We start from the raw sequence: 18,331 nt of genomic DNA on the forward strand, positions 1-18,331 counted from the left end.
TGCATTAGGGACGACAATGGCTTCATTTTCAGAATTATTCATTAAATTATTAGTTAATTATCAGTTAAAATTTATTAATAGGATGTTCAATGTTAATCAACCTCCACACTGTGCTAAAGTGTTATTAGCACAGATTTTTCATTCTATTATACATTAATGTATATTTAGATGGACTCCTCGTCTTTTGCATTATTATAATGTGCCAGTATTATGACATTTATGTGATACTTGGTGTAAAAGAAATCTGGGAATAGGAACTGGAGAGAAGGTTTTATTACAAATTCCATTATATCAGGATAAATACATATCCTTCTCAATGAGTAATCTCAGTGTTTAAATATTTGCCAGATGAAAGGTATTCAAGTGTTAGCAGATTGTTTTGAAGATGGGATTTTTTTTCTTATGTTAGGCTTCAGTAAAAAATTGAGGTACTGTTAAATTCTTTGCTTGCATATTTTCAAGTACATGCTCCAGTAGTGAAGAGTTTTGGGTGGGAATTGAACATGCCTAAGTTAACTAAATTAAAAAATTTAATTGTAAATGGGGCAGAAAGGGATTTATTTCAGAAATGTATTCTTTGTTGCAAGAAAAAATTGCTAAACTGGATTTAGATAAATCAAAGCCTAAATGGGAGAAAGATCTATCGTTAGAATTATCCCAAGAAGGATGGACTACTCTGTGTGAAGATAGTGTGACTGAATTTGGTGAACTATAATTTTCAACATCAGTTGTATTAAATGCCGGAAAAGTTAAAAAGTTATGGATTTAGTCATTCGGATTTATGTTTTAATAGTGGGACTCAAAATGGTACTTTTTTTTCAATTCTGTCTGGTTGTGTGATAAAGTAAGTCTTTTAGGATAAAAATTAAAGAGTTTAAGGCGGAATTATTGGACACTACTTTAATGTTAGATCCACTGCTTTTTTTAAATGGGGTTTATTACAACTTTAACAATGGGTTTAAGAATGGATAAATCTCAAATTGAGTTTATTCAGTTAGCATGAGCAGTGGCGAGGGAATGTATTGGGATTACTTGGAAAAATTATGTGGATTTTAATATGAATCATTGGCAAAATGAAAGCTTGTATTTGTTTGGAAAAGATAACAAATTACGTGATTTTTTAAATGTGAAGATTGGTCTAAAATTTACAGTCTTTTGCGTCTCTTCCTTCTTAAAGAGTGGAGTAACATTTACAATTTTCCAGTCCAGACCTGGCAGACAAGGATAGATGGACTTTAAACATGAACATGGTGAGTAATTAGTGAAGCTATTCATTCAGATATACTCCTCACAACGAGGTAATTCCAAAACACCCAAGTTATAGGGTTCCACATGAGATGCGAGGCCAATAGCCGCAGAGATCAAGACAAAGCTGAATCATACACACCATTACTACCAAGATTTACATTAGTGACATATCAGAGTCAATGCGATACTTTAAGATTAGTTACAGCACAGTAACAGACCCTTTAGGCCCACAAACCTGTGCCTCCCAATTCACCTTCAACACGCTCATACTTTTTGAACAGTGGGAAAAATCTGGACCCCCCTCCCCTACCCCAGGAAAAACCTACAAACACACATGGAGAACATAAAAACTCCTCACAGAGAGAGTAGGATTTGAACCCCATCCCTATCACTGGCAGCGCAACAGAGTTGCGATTCTGCCATCCACTGTTGAACCATGTTGGACAGGAAGAAACTCAAATCAAGGAAGTCAATAAATGGAAAGCATCAATATTTCACGGGTTGGTACGGATTAGTCCAGATTTTGAGAAAAGATGGATGGACAGTACTTTGCAACAACATAATAACAGTCAGTACAAAAGAAGCCACAGTGAGCTTGCATGGGAGCCAGGAAGGGAAAGTAGCCACTTCATTGAAATGGAAGCAAGAGAATAGGCTCAGGAGCCAGAACCCAAGTGAGAGAAAATCTGGTTCATGAGCAAGTCACGAAAACCCAATGATGCCTTCCAAAGTGCATTCCGATTTGGGAATACGAGGCATTCATCTCAACTTATTTCTCCAGTTTGGGGATTTTAGATCATGACCATTCCGCAGTATTCTTCAACATGTGTTGTTATGAGGTATAACTATGCAGCTCGTATTTGCATAGCAGATACAATAAGGGATCCACCCTTCCCCCTCTCCTTCATAGTGTCTATTTAAGACAAACATTTTTCTCTCAATTTGCCCATAATCTGCAAAGAAATGATGATGAGATCATGAGATGAAGCAGTAGAACTTCCTTCATCTTTTGATTTGATTGTCTAAACAAGTTTTTTTTTTTAAATACAGACCTGTTGGGATCTCGGATGCATTGCTCGGGTGGAGGTGGGGGCTGGTACAACGAGGACATTCAAAAGACTAAGATACATGGATGGAAAAATAATAGAGGGTAATGAGTGTGAGGTAGGGAAGGGTTAGATTTGTAACGGCACTGATATACCATCGTTTACAAACAATTAAAGAATACCCTCACTCGTTTCCTCCAGAAGACAATGCAGTCGACCTTCTTTATCCTCCACAGACAAAACATTGCATTCTTCAACTCCCCAAACATCACCCAGCCAAACCCCTTTGACCTTCTCCTTAGCTCAGTGCCACACGGTGATCCTGACCCTCTCTCTCAACTCCTCTTGCATCCGAGATCCATCACCAATATACTGACGCTTAACGCACCTGCGCACGTGGGCTATTCCTCCAGTGCGACGATCCAATTACATCATCAGCGGCAACTGGCACCGTTCCCAAAGCAGGCAGATACATCACCGTGACAGCCCCCTCCCCCCCACCTCCAGCCTCCGCTCCATGCAAGGAGGCGACTGAATGGAACTGTCCCCAGGGTAACAGTCTGGAGGGTTGACAGTTCAGCCTGATCTCGTATGATACTGCAAGACAGGAGATGCAGGGGTACGACTGGTCCCCTGGCTCGCGGGTCCCCTGGCTCGCGGGTCCCCTGGCTCGCGGGTCCCCTGGCTCGCGGGTCCCCTGGCTCGCGGGTCCCCTGGCTCGCGGGTCCCCTGGCTCGCGGGTCCCCTGGCTCGCGGGTCCCCTGGCTCGCGGGTCCCCTGGCTCGGGGGTCCCCTGGCTCGGGGGTCCGCTGGTCCGCTGGCGCGCTGGTCCGCTGGCCCGCTGGTCCGCTGGCCCGCTGGCGCGCTGGCTCGCTGGCGCGCTGGCTCGCTGGTCCGCTGGCTCGCTGGCCCTCTGGTCCGCTGGCCCTCTGGTCCACTGGCCCTCTGGAACTGGCCCTCTGGCACTGGCCCTCTGGCACTGGCCCTGATGCAGAACGTGGACATTCAAAATACACTGGCTTCAACCTGTTGATGGAAACAGTGTTACCTTTTCCATTCCTGTCAATCACAAAACACTATGGATGGTGCCATAAGACCTGGAAAGGACAATCGTAAATGGGCTAAAGTGGTTTACGAACAACATCATGTCAAAGAAACACACGAGTACAGTTGTTCGAATATTTCAATATTATTTCTTAAACTATACGTTATTTTTTCTAATGGAATACATTTATTCATTTCTATATACCATTGTTGTATGTTCAAATTATCTTCCAATTTCCAGGTTGACATAATACATTTTTTTGCTACGGCTAGAGCTATCTTAACAAATCTTTTTTGTGCATCCTCCAAATCAATTCCAAATTCTTTGTTTTTTTATGTTACTTAGGAGAAAGATCTCTGGATTCTTTGGTATATTGTTTTCTGTTATTTTATTTAACATCTGATTGAGATCTTCCCAAAATTTTTCTACTTTTTCACATGTCCAGATTGCATGAATTGTTGTTCCCATTTCTTTTTTACATCGAAAACATCTATCAGATACTGTTGGGTCCCATTTATTTAACTTTTGAGGTGTAATGTATAGCCTGTGTATCCAATTATATTGTATCATACGTAACCTCGTATTTATTGTATTTCTCATCGTTCCAGAGCATAACTTCTCCCATGTTTCCTTTTTTATCTTTATATTTAAATACTGTTCCCATTTTTGTTTAGTTTTACCATTAGTTTCCTCATTCTCCTTTTCTTGCAGTTTAATATACATATTTGTTATAAATCTTTTGATTATCATTGTATCTGTAATCACATATTCAAAGTTACTTCCCTCTGGCAAACTCAAACTGCTTCCTAATTTATCCTTCAAGTAGGATCTCAATTGGTAATATGCCAGTGCTGTATCTTGAGTTATATTGTATTTATCTTTCATTTGTTCAAAGGATAATAATCTATTTCCTGAAAAACAATTTTCTATTCTTTTAATCCCTTTTTTCTCCCATTCTCTAAAGGAAAGGTTATCTATTGTAAAAGGGAGTAACTTGTTTTGCGTCAATATTAGTTTTGGTAATTGATAATTTGTTTTATTTCTTTCTACATGAATCTTCTTCCAAATATTGAGTAGATGATGTAATACTGGAGAACTTCTATGTTGTACCAATTTTTCATCCCATTTATATAATATGTGTTCAGATGTCTTTTCCCCTATTTTATCTAATTCTAATCTAGTCCAATCTGGCTTTTCCCTTGTTTGATAAAAATCTGATAGGTATCTTAATTGTGCGGCTCTATAATAATTTTTAAAGTTTGGCAGTTGTAAGCCTCCTTGTTTATACCATTCTATTAATTTATCTTGTGCTATCCTCGGTTTCCCCCCTTTCTATAAAAATTTCCTTATTATTTTCTTTAACTCCTTGAAGAATTTCTCTGTCAGTTGTATTGGCAATGCCTGAAATAGGTATAATATCCTTGGAAAAATGTTCATTTTAATACAGTTTATCCTTCCTATTAGTGTTAATGGTAAATCTTTCCAATGCTCTAAATCATCCTGTAATTTTTTCATTAGTGGATAATAGTTGAGCTTATATAGTTGGCCGAGATTTTTGTTTATTTGTACACCTAGGTATCTTATTGCTTGCATTTGCCATCTAAATGGTGATTCTTTCTTAAATTTTGAGAAATCCGCATCATTCATAGGCATTGCTTCACTTTTATTTACGTTGATCTTGTAACCCGACACTTCTCCATATTCCTTCAATTTCTTATATAATTCTTTTATTGATAGTTCTGGTTCTGTTAAGTACTTAATAACATCATCTGCAAATAAACTGATTTTATATTCCTTGTCTTTTATTTTTATCCCTTTTATATTATTTTCTGTTCTTATCAATTCTGCTAGTGGTTCTAAAGCTAACGCGAACAATAAAGGTGATAGTGGGCATCCCTGTCGTGTTGACCTGCTTAAGTTAAATTGCTTTGATACATGTCCATTTATTGTCACTTCGCTAATGGTCCCTTATATAATGCTTTAATCCAATTAATATACTTCTCCGGTAAACTGAATTTTTGCAATATTTTGAACAAATAATTCCATTCTACTCTGTCAAAGGCCTTCTCTGCGTCTAAAGCAACTGCTACTGTTGGCGCTTTATTCCCTTCTACTGCATGAATTAAGTTAATAAATTTACAAATATTGTCTGTTGTGCGTCTTTTTTTGATAAATCCAGTTTGGTCTAGATTTACCATTTTCGGTACATACTCTGCTAATCTGTTTGCTAATAATTTAGCTATTATCTTATAATCTGTCTAAAGTAAAGATATTGGTCTATATGATGCTGGTGTGAGTGGATCTTTCCCTTGCTTTAGTATTACTGTAATTATTGCTGTTTTACATGAATCTGGTAAGCTTTGCGTTTTATCAATCTGGTTGATTACTTCAAGGAGGGGCGGAATTAATAAGTCTTTAAATGTTTTATAGAATTCTATTGGGAATCCATCCTCTCCTGGTGTCTTATTATTTGGTAATTTTTTTATTATCTCTTGTATTTCTACTATTCCAAATGGCTCTGTTAATTTATTTTGTTCCTCTATTTGTAGTTTTTGTTGTTCAATTTTAATTAGAAATTCATCTATTTTCCCTTCTTTCCCTTCATTTTCAGTTCGGTATAATTGTTCATAGAATTCTCTGAAGTTTTCATTAATCTCTGTTGGATTATATGTAATTTGTTTATCTTTTTTCCCTGATGCCAATACCATTTTCTTAGCTTGTTCTGTCTTAAGCTGCCATGCTAGGATTTTGTGCGTTTTTTCACCTAGTTCATAATATTTCTGTTTTGTCTTCATTATATTTTTCTCCACATTATATGTTTGTAGTGTTTCATATTTTATTTTTTTATCCGCCAATTCTCTTCTTTTAGTTACATCTTCCTTCATTACTAATTCTTTTTCTATATTTACTATTTCCCTTTCCAACTGCTCTGTTTCCTGATTATAGTCCTTCTTCATCTTGGTTACATAACTTATTATTTGCCCTCTAATAAATGCTTTCATTGCATCCCATAGTATAAACTTATCTTCCACTGATTCCGTATTTATTTCAAAATACATTTTAATTTGTTTTTCAATAAATTCTCTAAAATCCTGCCTTTTAAGTAACATGGGGTTTAATCTCCATCTATACATTCTTGGAGGGATGTCCTCTAACTTTACTGTCAATATTAAGGGTGAATGGTCCGATAGTATTCTAGCTTTATATTCTGTTTTTTCTACTCTATCTTGCATACGAGCTGATAACAAAAATAGGTCTATTCTTGAGTATGTTTTATGTCTACCCGAGTAATATGAATATTCCTTTTCCTTTGGGTGTTGTTTCCTCCATATATCCAAAAGTTGCATTTCTTCCATCGATTTAATTATAAATTTGGTTACTTTGTTCTTTCTGTTAATTTTTTTCCCAGTTTTGTCCATATTTGAATCCAAATTCAGGTTGAAATCCCCTCCTATTAATATGTTCCCTTGCGTATCTGCTATCTTCAAAAAGATATCTTGCATAAACTTTTGATCTTCTTCGTTAGGTGAATATACATTGAGTAAATTCTAAAACTCCGAATATATCTGACATTTTATCATTACATATCTCCCTGCTGGATCTATTATTTCCTCTTCTATTTTAAATGGCACATTTTTACTAATTAATATAGCTACTCCTCAGAAACATTCGTGTTCATGCTATAGAGTTTAAGGCTGCCCTGGAGGAATATAATGTGTTTTCTTTAAGATTGTTTAACCTCACCCTGGCGAAGGATGGGGCCAACAGACATATTGCTAGAAGGGTTCGAGAATTGATATGGTAGGTCACAGGAAGCTCAAGTTTAGATCCACAGAGCGCATGTGTTTAGCAAAATGGCCACCCAGTCTGTATTTGGTCTTGCTGATATTGAGGTCAACTGAGTCTACAAAATGTATTAGATTAGGTTGGATGGAGTGCACGTGAAGCTCTGCCTCACCTGGAAGACCTGATTGTGGCCTTGGATGGAGGTGAGAGGAGATGTAGGGACAAGTTTGGCAATTTCTGCAGTTCCAATGGGGAGTGCACCAGGTGGTGGTGGGTGGAGAGGGAAGTGCCGTCGAGGGAGTCACAGAAAGACGTGCATCTATGACAAAAGGATATGAGTGGAGCGGGTTAGATGTAGCAGGTTAGAGGATGGTGCTGAAGTTGGAAGTGTCCAAGGATAACTTGTCAGATGTGGCAGCTGATGGGTGGTAAGTGAGAAATCTGCGGGATTCTGTCCGTGTTCTGCCGGAAAGGAGGTGGGGTAAAGGCAAAAAGATAATTGGAGATATGGGTGCAGGCTTTATCAATGATTGTATGGGGGAATCGGCAATTATTGAGGAAATAAGACATTTTGGGTATCATGGTATGAAGACCTAAACTTGGGGTTGTTACAGGCCCAAAGTACCCCAAAACCTAGCAGCAATAGAAAATCTCCAAGACAAATGGATACTTCAACAAATGTCTTTTTAATTTCCTTGAAACAAAAAAAGAGGTTCAAACTTTAAACTATCACTATTAATGTAACTGCCTAACATTAACCCTTTCTAATTCTAAGCACAGGTGTATTTAATGTGTATAAAGTTCTTTGACACTCCTACAAGTTCACCGGTATCTATAAATTCTTATACTGTGCACAGCATTCAACATTTATGACTTTTCACCAAGCTCTGGTGCTTAAAAGTAAATGTTTACCCTCCAGGAAGGCTCTTGTTGGTTTCAGAGAGGGATTTCTTGCTCATTGGACACACAAAAACTGATTCCCTGTGATCAGCCACTTTGGTGCCCTGCTGGACTCACTGGGCTGTTGCTTCCTCGACGCAAGCATGACCCGGGCATGAACTCTGTTCACCGGGTGATCATACAGTTCTTTCAGTACCTTTATGGCTGTGGTGTAAGTGGTCTCATCCTGGATATTCTCGTAGACTCTCAAGGACACCATAGACAGCAATGCTGTTAGACGTTGGTTATCCTCCTCCACTCGAATGAATCTCAGGAACTTTTCAAAGTTCAGCAGCCAGAACTTAAAGGCTTTGAAGGCTGTACCTGACTGTGGGTCGATGTCAAGTTCTTCTGGCCGAGTCAAACGCTCCATCCTGTTCAAAAAAAATTATTTTTTCTTTTTGCTAATAAAATTGTAGAGCTCGTCAAAAGAATCAAAGACTTGTTGATCCAAACCAAGACTTTAATTAGCAAAAGACAGGAGCTCTTCACAGGTGGCCGACCAGTCCGGAATGATCCGACCTGGCTAGGGACACAACCCTTAAGGGCCAGACAGTAGGCGTGGCTAAGCTCTCAGCCAATCGCTGTAAATACAGTCTAGATACTGTAACTATATACACTATATACATTGGTGATAGATCTGTACTATCACAATGTCAAAGTATATGCCAGAATTTATTGTACATCACTGTTAAACCTTCTCACTCCAGTGAATCCGGTGTAAGCATTATCTAAGTTAACCGTACATCACCTTCAACATTCTTCCCACTCTGAACCTGGGGTCACAGTATCTAACAGAGTTTATCGTACAACACTGATAAACCTTATTCCCCCTGTGAACCTGGGGTCACAGTATCTTCCACAGTTTATCGTACATCACCGCTAAACCTGCTCCCAACTGTGAACCTGCGGTTACAGTATCTTCTACAGTTTAGCATACATCACTGATAAACCTTATCCCCATTGTGAATTCGGTGTCACAGTATCTGCCTCAGTTTTCCGTACATCTCCATTAAACCTCTCCCCAATGTGAACCTGGTGTCACTTTATCTGCCACATTTTATTTTACATCACCGTTAAACCTTCTTCTTACTGTGAAACTTCTGTCATTTTATCTGCCACATTTTATTTTTTTTATCACCGTTAAACCTTATTCCCATAGTAAACCTGCTTTCACAGTATCTGCCACAGTTTATTGTACATAACTTTTAAACCTTCTCACTACTGAAAACCCGGAGTAACAGTATCTGACTCAGTCTACCGTACATCATCGTTAAACCTTATACCCACTGTGCACCTGGCGTCACAGTATCTGACACAATTTATAGTACATCACTGTTAAGCTTCTCACAAATGTGAATCCTGTCTCACAGTTTCTGCCTCAGTCTACCGTACATCACCGTAAAACATTTTCCCCACTGTGAACCTGGTGTTACAGTATCTTCCACGGTTTATTGTACATCAGTGATCAACCTCTCCCCATTGTGAACCATGTGTCAAAGTATCTGCCACAGCCTTCCATACATCACTGTTAAACCTGATTCCCACTGTGAATCTGGTGTCTCGTTAACTGACACAGTTTATTGTACATCACAGTTAAACCTTCTTACTTCTGTAAACTCGGTGTCACAGTATCTGCCAAAGTCTACCTTACATCACCATAAAACCTCCTCCCCGCTGTGAACCTGCTGTCACTGTATCTGCCTCAGTCTACAGTACATCACCATTAAACCTTATCCCCACTGTGCACCTGGTGTCACATTATCTATCTCAACATACCATACATCATCGTTAAACCTTATTCCCATGTGAACCTGGCATCACAATATCTACCTCAGTCTACCGTACATGACTGTTAAACTTCTGTATCTGACACAGTTTATCGGACATTACTATTCAACATTCTCACTGCTGTGAACCCAGTGTCACAGTATCTGTCTCAGTCTACTGTACATCATCGTTAAACCCTCTACAACTCTGAACCTGGTGTCTCTGTATCTGCCTCAGTCTACAGTACATCACCATTAAAACTTATCCCCACTATGCATCTGGTGTCACATTATCTCCCTCAACATACTGTACATCACCGTTAAATCTGATCCCTCTGTGACCCTAGTGTCACAGTACCTGACACAGTTCATAGTATATCACTGTTAAACCTTCTCACAAATGTGAATCCTACTATAAAATAATACTCCCCTTCTAAGTCTCGCGGTATTCGAATCCCCACCTATTTTAAAAATTCCAAAAAAAAAAGAGAAAAATCAATCCCAAAACAATCTACTCAAAAGTAGTAGCCCCCTAAACATCTGGGGGTGGTAAAGTCCACAAGTGGGAGGTGACTAAAGGACTCAGTGTCACCCACCCCTAGTCAGACTTTCACAAAGTACTGAAACAAAAATATTCAACGCAATGATTCCAGTCCCAATGATTGTTCCGGATCTTCAATATCGAGAAGACTTTGCGTCAATTCAACTTTTTTCCCATTCATTCCATATTTTCCAATCTTCCCATTTCCATTCCCATTGACCCTTCCCTTCGGTTTTAATGGTGACAATCGCCCATTTCCTCGTACATCTGGCAATGAATTAGCAAATATTAAAGCATCATGGTCATTTTCAAAAAACTGAGATTAAAAATTCCCATAAAAATCTTTCAATACTGCTGCATAACGAAAAGCAAATTTATATCCCTTTCGCCACAATACTTCTTAAGCTGAATTAAATTCTCAGCATCTTCTGATAATTTCTTGACTCAGATCTGCATTAAAAAAACCCTATTATTTTGAACCATCAGTGGAGCCTGATTTTGCCGTGTTTTCTGCACCACCAATCGGAGTATCACCTCTCTGTCTTGATATTTAAAACAGCGAATCAAAACTGCTCGTGGTAATTGGCCTGGAAATGGTTTCTTCCTTAACGCTCTATTAGCTCGATCTAATTCCAGTCCATCCGGAACGAATTACCTGCCCTACACTTCTGGGATCCATTTCTTTAAAACCTTCACCGGATCCGAACCTTCCATATCTTCCGGAAGACCTACTATCTTAACATTATTTCTACAACTTTGGTTTTCTAATGAGTCAAACTTCTTCAATAATTCCTTCTTCTGAATCCCCCAATCTACAAAAGGATCTTCCACTATTTCCATTTTTTCTCTATTACGCTCCACTTGACTCTTGCATTCAAGAGAGCCTCCTCAATCTTTTTAAAAAGCTTTTGCACAGTATCCACTGATCGTGTCCATCTCATAACATTGCTCTTAACTACATTAATATCTTGCTTCAGAAAAGTTATTTCTTCACACACAGTGTTCATTTTAGATTTCATTTCTGAAAATCCTTGAGTCATCTGATGAGTCATCTGCATTGATATATTTGCCATATCTTCCATGAGCTGAGCAATCCCTTCCAGAATTGGAAACACAGAATCCAGTCCAGGATCCATCACCTCCCGTTGAAGCCGACCGTCTTTTGCCTCAGTCCCCAGTTCTTCAAACTCAAATGAAGTTGAGCTCTCTTCTTACTCCAAAGCAGTAGGTCCTCTTCCAGTGCGGCTGCGGGTCTGGACACCCGACAACAGTATGCCTACCTCGTCAGCTGGCCATCACTCGGGCTCCCCCATAGCCCACACCTTCTCCAAAGGTTCGTGGACCCTCGACGCATGGCGCATGCCTGGTAGGGCCACCCACCGCGCAGGTGTGTCTTCCGACGCTACACTGTGCACACCCGGACCACCAGGCAATGCTGCAGGCACGCAGCTGGCCCGTCCTCACCCCCGAGTTAACGAGCGTATGAGTTGAAACTGGCCGAACTCATCGCTGAGCCTGCACCATCTTGCGATTGCACAAGATGGTGCCGGTGTAATACTAAGCCGGGCAGGAGTCCTCTGAGGCTTGGGGACTCCAGTCAACGACTCCGTTGCTTTAACTTCAACTAGGCCTCGATTCTTCAACACTTTTGTAAGGTAATTTATTCTGTAACTGAGTTTTCACTTTTTTTTAAATTTGCAGCAATTTCGATCCTCCACTATTCCAAAGTCTATAAACAGTATTTTTAATCAATTTTACAACTTTTAAAATTGAGCATTTAATAGTCTAACTGGGGAACGGTGGAACCACATGTCTACCCTCTGCGCCATCTTGTCACAGTATCTGACACAGTTTATAGTAAATCACTGTTAAACCTTCACAGTCCTCTGTTTCTGCCTCAGACTACCTTTAATCAACATTAAATATTCTCCCCCTGTTAACTTGGTGTTAAAGTATCAGCCTAAGTTTACGACACATCACCATTAAACCTTCTCCCCATTGTGAGACCAGTTTTACTGTATCTGCCACATTTTATCGTATATCCCTATTATACCTTCTCACTACCGTGAACTTGGTGTTACAGAGTCTGCCAAAGTCTACCGTACATCATCAGTAAACCTTCTCCCAAATGTGAGCCTGGTGTTATTGTATCTGCCACAATTTATTGTTCATCACCGTGAAACAATCTCCACCATGTGAACCTGGTGTCACTGTGTTCGCCAAAGGTTATCGTACAGCTCTGTTAAACATTTTCCCCACTATGAACCCAGTGTCACAGTAACTGTCTCAGTTTCCCATACAACACCAATAAAGTTTTTTTTCCTTCTCTGAGCCCAGTATCAACGTATCTACGTAGTCTCCCGTACATCACAATTAACCTCCTCCCCATTGTGAACCAGATTTCACAGTATCTGCCACAGTTTATTGTACATCATTTTAAAACCTTCTCACTACTGTAAACCAGGAGTCATATAATCTGCCTTATTCTACCGCTCATCTCTGTTAACCCTTCTCAATACTGTGAACACGGTGTCACAGTATCTGTCAAAGACGACTGTACATCACATTCTCCCCATGTTGACCCATTTTTCACTGTTTTTCCCACCATTTATCGTACATCAGAGTTCAACCTTCTCCCCACTGTAAACTTGGAGTCACAGTATATTCCACAGTTTATTGTACATCATTGATATACCTTCTCCTTATTGTGAATGCAATGTCACCGTATCTGCGTCAGTCTTCCGTACATCACCATAAACTTCTCCCCAATGTGAACTTGATGTCACTTTATCTGCCACAGTTAATATTACATCACCATAAAACCTTGTTCCAACTGTGTACCTGGTATCACGGTATCTCCCACAGCTTATCATGCATTACTGTTAAACGTTCTCACTACTGTGAACTTGATGTCACAGTATCTGCCAAACTCTACCGTATATCACTGTTAAATATTCTCCCCAATGTGAACCTCGTGTCACAATATCTGACATAGTTTATTATACATTACTGTTAAACCTGCCGGATAAGCTCCAGATAGCGAAAGAGGAGTTCTCGCATCTGCAGGAACTGGGGCCTCGCCGCTCCACCTGGTCCAGAGCCTCCTGTGGCTGACGCCCCTGCAGAGATTAGCGATGGCTTAATGACACGACAGTACCTGACCGTTACCCCACCCCTCTCATTCAGGATTTTACGGCCAATCTGCATGGCGCGAGGTTATTCTCCAGGGTCGATCTGGAGTGCGTGTGTCATCAAATCACATTGTAGCCTGAGGACATCCCCAAAAAGGCCATCATCACCCCCTTCGGCTTGTTCGAATTTCTACGCATGCCTTTCGATCTCAAGAACATCACCCAGACTTTCCAGCACCTCATGAATATGGTGCGCAGGGATTTGAATATGATGTTCATTTATCTGGATGACATTCTTGTCGCCAGCAGAGACTGGGCACAAATCAAGTCTCACCTGCACACCCACTTCTCCCGACTGGCCGAATCTGGCCTAACAATCAACCTGGCCAAATGCCAGTTCCGGAAAGAGTTCATGAAGTTTCTGGCCCACATCATCATGGCCGAAGGAGTTACACCAGCTGCTATGAAGGTCACTGCAATCAGAGATTTTCCATGCCCGGACAACCACAAGGGGCTACAAGAGTTCGCAGGTATGGTCAACTTCTATAACAGATTCATTCCAGGAGCTGCACACATCATGCAGACACTCTTCGCCAAGGACAAGATACTCGCCTGGACTCCAGACGCCAACAGGGCGTTCAAAGCCACAAAGGTTGCCCTCGTGAAGCCTACCCTGCTCCTCTACCCACGCACCGACCTTCCTATGGTGCTCTCCATCGATGCCTCTGCCACTACCATTGGTGCTGTCTTGGAGCAGCAGGCTAATGGACAGTGGAAACCACTGGAATTCTTTAGCCAACTTCTTCATCCGCCAGACCGCAAGTATAGTGCTTTCAACCATGAGTGGCTGGGCATGTACCTTGCTATGCCTCATTTTCGCTATTTCTTGGAGGGGAGGCCTTTCACAATTTATACCGACCACAAGCCCTTCACTCAAGCTCTCGCTATAGCTAGAGATCCCTGGTTGGCCCACTTACACCGTCACCTGTCCTTTGTATCGGAGTTCACCACCCACATTCAGCACAAGGCAGGGAAAGACAATGTGGTTACTGAAGCGCTCTCCCAACTGGCCATTTGCTCGCTGATACCCAGACTAGACTACGACCAGCTTGTCCCGGATCAGAAGTCCGATGAGGAGATGCTGGCCTTCAGGACTACCATCATGGGCCTGCGGTTCCTGATCCTCCCGAATCCTCTCAGTGATGAGCACCCTGTGACCAGTGGTTCCCCAGCAGTGGCGCAGGCAAGTCTTCACCATATCCATGACCTTTTCCACCCTTCCATCAGGTCCAAGGTTCATATGGTGGCAGAACACTTCGTCTGGCATGGGCTTCGAAAGCAGATTGTGGACTGGGGCAGAACCTGCACCCATTGCCAGCTTTCCAAGGTACCCAGGCACACCAGAATGCCCGTGCACGATTTTGAACACGTTCGAGACTTTTCAGCCACATACATGTGGATATTGCCAGCCCCTTACCCGTTTCCCGAAGTAATTGTTATCCTTTCACAGTGGTAGACTGCACTACTCGTTGACCTGAGGTGATCCCGATGCCAGATGTCTCCACGGACTCCTGTTCCCAAGCAGGTTGGGTTACCTGGTTCGGCATCCCGGCCCACCTCACTCTGGGCACAGCTCACCAACAGACTGGGAATTGAGCTGCATCACACAATGGCCTATCACCCACTTGCCAATGGACTGGTCGAATGATTGCATCGCCACCTTAAGTCGGCACTTATGGCCTGCCTCACCGGCCCCAACTCGGTGGATGAGCTGCCTTGGGTCCTCCTGGGAATCCGCTCGACACCCAAAGAAGACCTGCAAATGTCATCTGCTGATTTGGTCTACGGTAAACCACTAGCCCTGCCTGGTGAGTTTATCAATGCACCTCACAACCTGCAACAGTCACCGCACGGTTTACTTCTCTGTCTCCGGGCCCAATTTGACTCCTTCACACCCCCACCACCGCCCAGACATAGCACACAGGCCTCTTACATCCCCAGTAAGCTGTATTCCACAGAGTATGTTTTTTATCAGATGAGGCCCTTCCGCAGCACTCCTTCAAAGACTATATGAAGGGCTGTACAGAGTCATCCAGCATTCGGGATCCACCTTCACACCAGACATCAGTGGTAAGAGGGAACTGTTTACTGTGGACAGATTAAAGAAAGCACACTTCAATCCCAACGAGGCAGTGGTTGCGGCTCAACCCAAGAAGCGAGGCTGCCCGGCAAAAAAGGCCATTGACGCTGGTTCTGGGGGGGTGTGTGGCGTCAAGCCATGAGGCAGGCGATCCAGCCCCTCATGTCACGCACGTGGCGGGGCAGCCAGCCAAAATGGCGCTGTCGGGGGTTTCTCGCCGACCTCGGCACCAGACTCAGAAGCCCGCAACCTGCGGCCCACATGACCCCCAAGTGACATCAGGGCCCCCGGTGTGCTTCTCAGTCAGGTCCGGGCTCGGAGCATAAGACCAGCAAGGCAGACGTGAATAAAGGAGTTTTTGCTAACTAAACTCAACCCATCTGTTTGTGAGGTCATTCAGTACAGAGTAGCCGCCGCTACAGTCGTATCTTAGTTTCTTTTCCTTTCTTTTCTTTTTTATATGTTATCAACATATATTTGTAAACACTGTAACGTTGTGATTTGATATTAATTGTTATAATATTTGATTTAAAGGAGGCTGGTCCAAAAAAGGCATAAAAAAGATTTTAATATGGGGACAGGAATAAAAGAAAAACAGAGGGTACTGGTGTGAGGAAGGGAAGGGTAATATTGTTGTGGGGTAGGTTCAGATGGGTCAGCTGAAGGGACTCGACTGATCCATCCATGATTTGTCCAGCATCTTGCTGTCATGTAGTGGTGAACCAGGGTGTTGCCTGATGGGGACACGGTGCTCTGAGCTCTGCACAGATAGATTGTGCTTTTCTCAAAAACACACTTCCTCAGGTAAAGCAGAGGAAGTGGAAAGGCCCTAGTATGTAGGGGTAGGGAGGGTGGTGATGTGGGAAGAGTTGGGACCCTCCAAAATCATTATGATCATCCCTGGTAGACAGCATCTCTATCACTCGTATTTCTGTTCCCAGGAGAAGGAGCGATCTCAGGGACAAGACACGAAACCAGAAGAACCTCGCATCCCAGCTGAACAGAGGACAGACAACATCATGATGGCCTGAATCTCTCCCCTTCTTCTCCCTCTGGCCCTGCCAACCCCATTCCCTGCATCTTCGATGTCCCTTCACCCACACCCCCTTTCTCCCCTACACCTCCTCCATCCCAACCCCCTCCTGCTTATCTTCCCCTTCCCTCACATCTATGCCCTAACCCCAGCCCTCCTCACTTCACCTCCCCTTCCCCCCCTTTCCCCTTCCTACCCTAACCTAGGGGAAGGTTTGGTAGGCGAAGGGGGTAGGAGAAAGAGGGTAATGGAAGTGGGGTGAGTAAGGGTTAGGCTTGGGGGTGTGGGTATGGGATAGGGGTAAGGGGTATGGTTTGGGGAAGTAGAGAGGTGTAGGGGATAGGGGTAGGGTTTAGGCTTGGGTTGGGTGAGAGTAAGGGTTAGGGCCGGGATTGAGGTAACATCATGGTTAGGGTTAGGAGACATGGGCAAGGATTAGGTCTAGGTTTAGGGTTAGGATTAGAGTTCAGGGAAGTGGGTTTGTATTAGGTTTAGGGGAAGGGGTTAGGAGTAGGAGATAGAGGTGTGGTGAGTGTTTGGGTTAGAGGAAGGTGGGTCGAATTAGGGTTGGGGTTAGGGGACGGCGTAGGGGTAGAGATAGAGTTAGGGGACGGGGTAGGGGTAGAGTTAGGGGATGTGGAGTAGTGATAGGGGGTATCGGTAGTGTTAAGGTTAGGGTTTGTTAGGGATTAGAGTTAGGAGTAGGGGAATGGGAAGGGGGAGGGGAACCGGGAGGCGAGCGTGGGAAGGAAAGGGGAATGGGGAAGGGAATGTAATGGAAGATTTAAACCATGTTTTATTCTTTTGCAGACTTTGCTTCTGCAAGGCTGAGAACCTGCTTGTGTTTTAGAATCAGCAGACATAAGCTAAATTCCACCAAGGGGCCAGAGATGCAGTTATCTGACAAAAGGACATCTGTGTACCAAGAACATTTAATCTTCCTGCTTGTTTTGGTCACAGACTGTCAGAGGCCTAGCCTTGATGCAAAATAACCATTGTATTCAAAGTGATAAGCTGAAAATTATGTTATTTCTTAGAAGCCTAACATGCTAGCTTGCTTGCTTATCTTTCTTACTGCGCTGGGAATAGATGCTTGGGTAAGCAGTTTTCGCGTAATATAAGCCATGGTCCCGCTGCTGAAGTTTGAGACTCTCCGAGAGGTGGCAACATCTTTCAGCAAGAAGAACTTCTAGAGTCCAGCTAACGTCCTGGTCGTGGGAGGTGGAGAAGCTGCAACCAGCGCACCGACAACCTATTACAAGTGTGCAGTCATTGCCTTGCTTCGGCAGTTGGGACCAGTCCAGGCGTTGATAAGTATAATTGGGAGGGGCTTGCATAATTTAGTTTGAAATGAGCTTTTGAATTTGTATTAAACATTTGTTTAAACTGAACTGCTCTCGGTGTGGATGTCTATTTTCTTATGGTAGCTCGAACACTGTGATCAATCTAAAATGAACAAAATGAGAGGTACAAGTTTAACCAGGACAGGGAATGGGGTGGAGGAAAGGGGAGGTGAATGGAGGAAGGTATCTCTACCCCCTCCCTTCCCCACCCCTTCCCCTACATTATCCCTGCTTCTCTTCACCTCCTTCTAGCAGAAGTCGGGCCTCATTCCGGCCAGAACCTCCCTGTGGTTTCAGAGCCTCCGTTTCA

At 42.5% G+C, this 18,331-nt stretch overlaps 1 long non-coding RNA gene across 1 annotated transcript in view; it reads left to right on the plus strand.

The window, feature by feature from the left end:
* LOC138745405 (uncharacterized) overlaps positions 1-16,932 on the plus strand; it is a 48,974-nt gene extending 32,042 nt beyond the window's left edge. The window contains exons 2-3 of the long non-coding RNA XR_011346243.1: positions 1,178-1,250; positions 16,587-16,932. This is a non-coding gene — a long non-coding RNA (uncharacterized lncRNA). The remainder of the gene's footprint in view (positions 1-1,177; positions 1,251-16,586) is intronic.
* Positions 16,933-18,331: the final 1,399 nt, after the last annotated feature.

This window comes from Narcine bancroftii, chromosome 11, assembly GCF_036971445.1.
Source record: "Narcine bancroftii isolate sNarBan1 chromosome 11, sNarBan1.hap1, whole genome shotgun sequence".
Lineage (NCBI taxonomy): Eukaryota > Metazoa > Chordata > Chondrichthyes > Torpediniformes > Narcinidae > Narcine > Narcine bancroftii.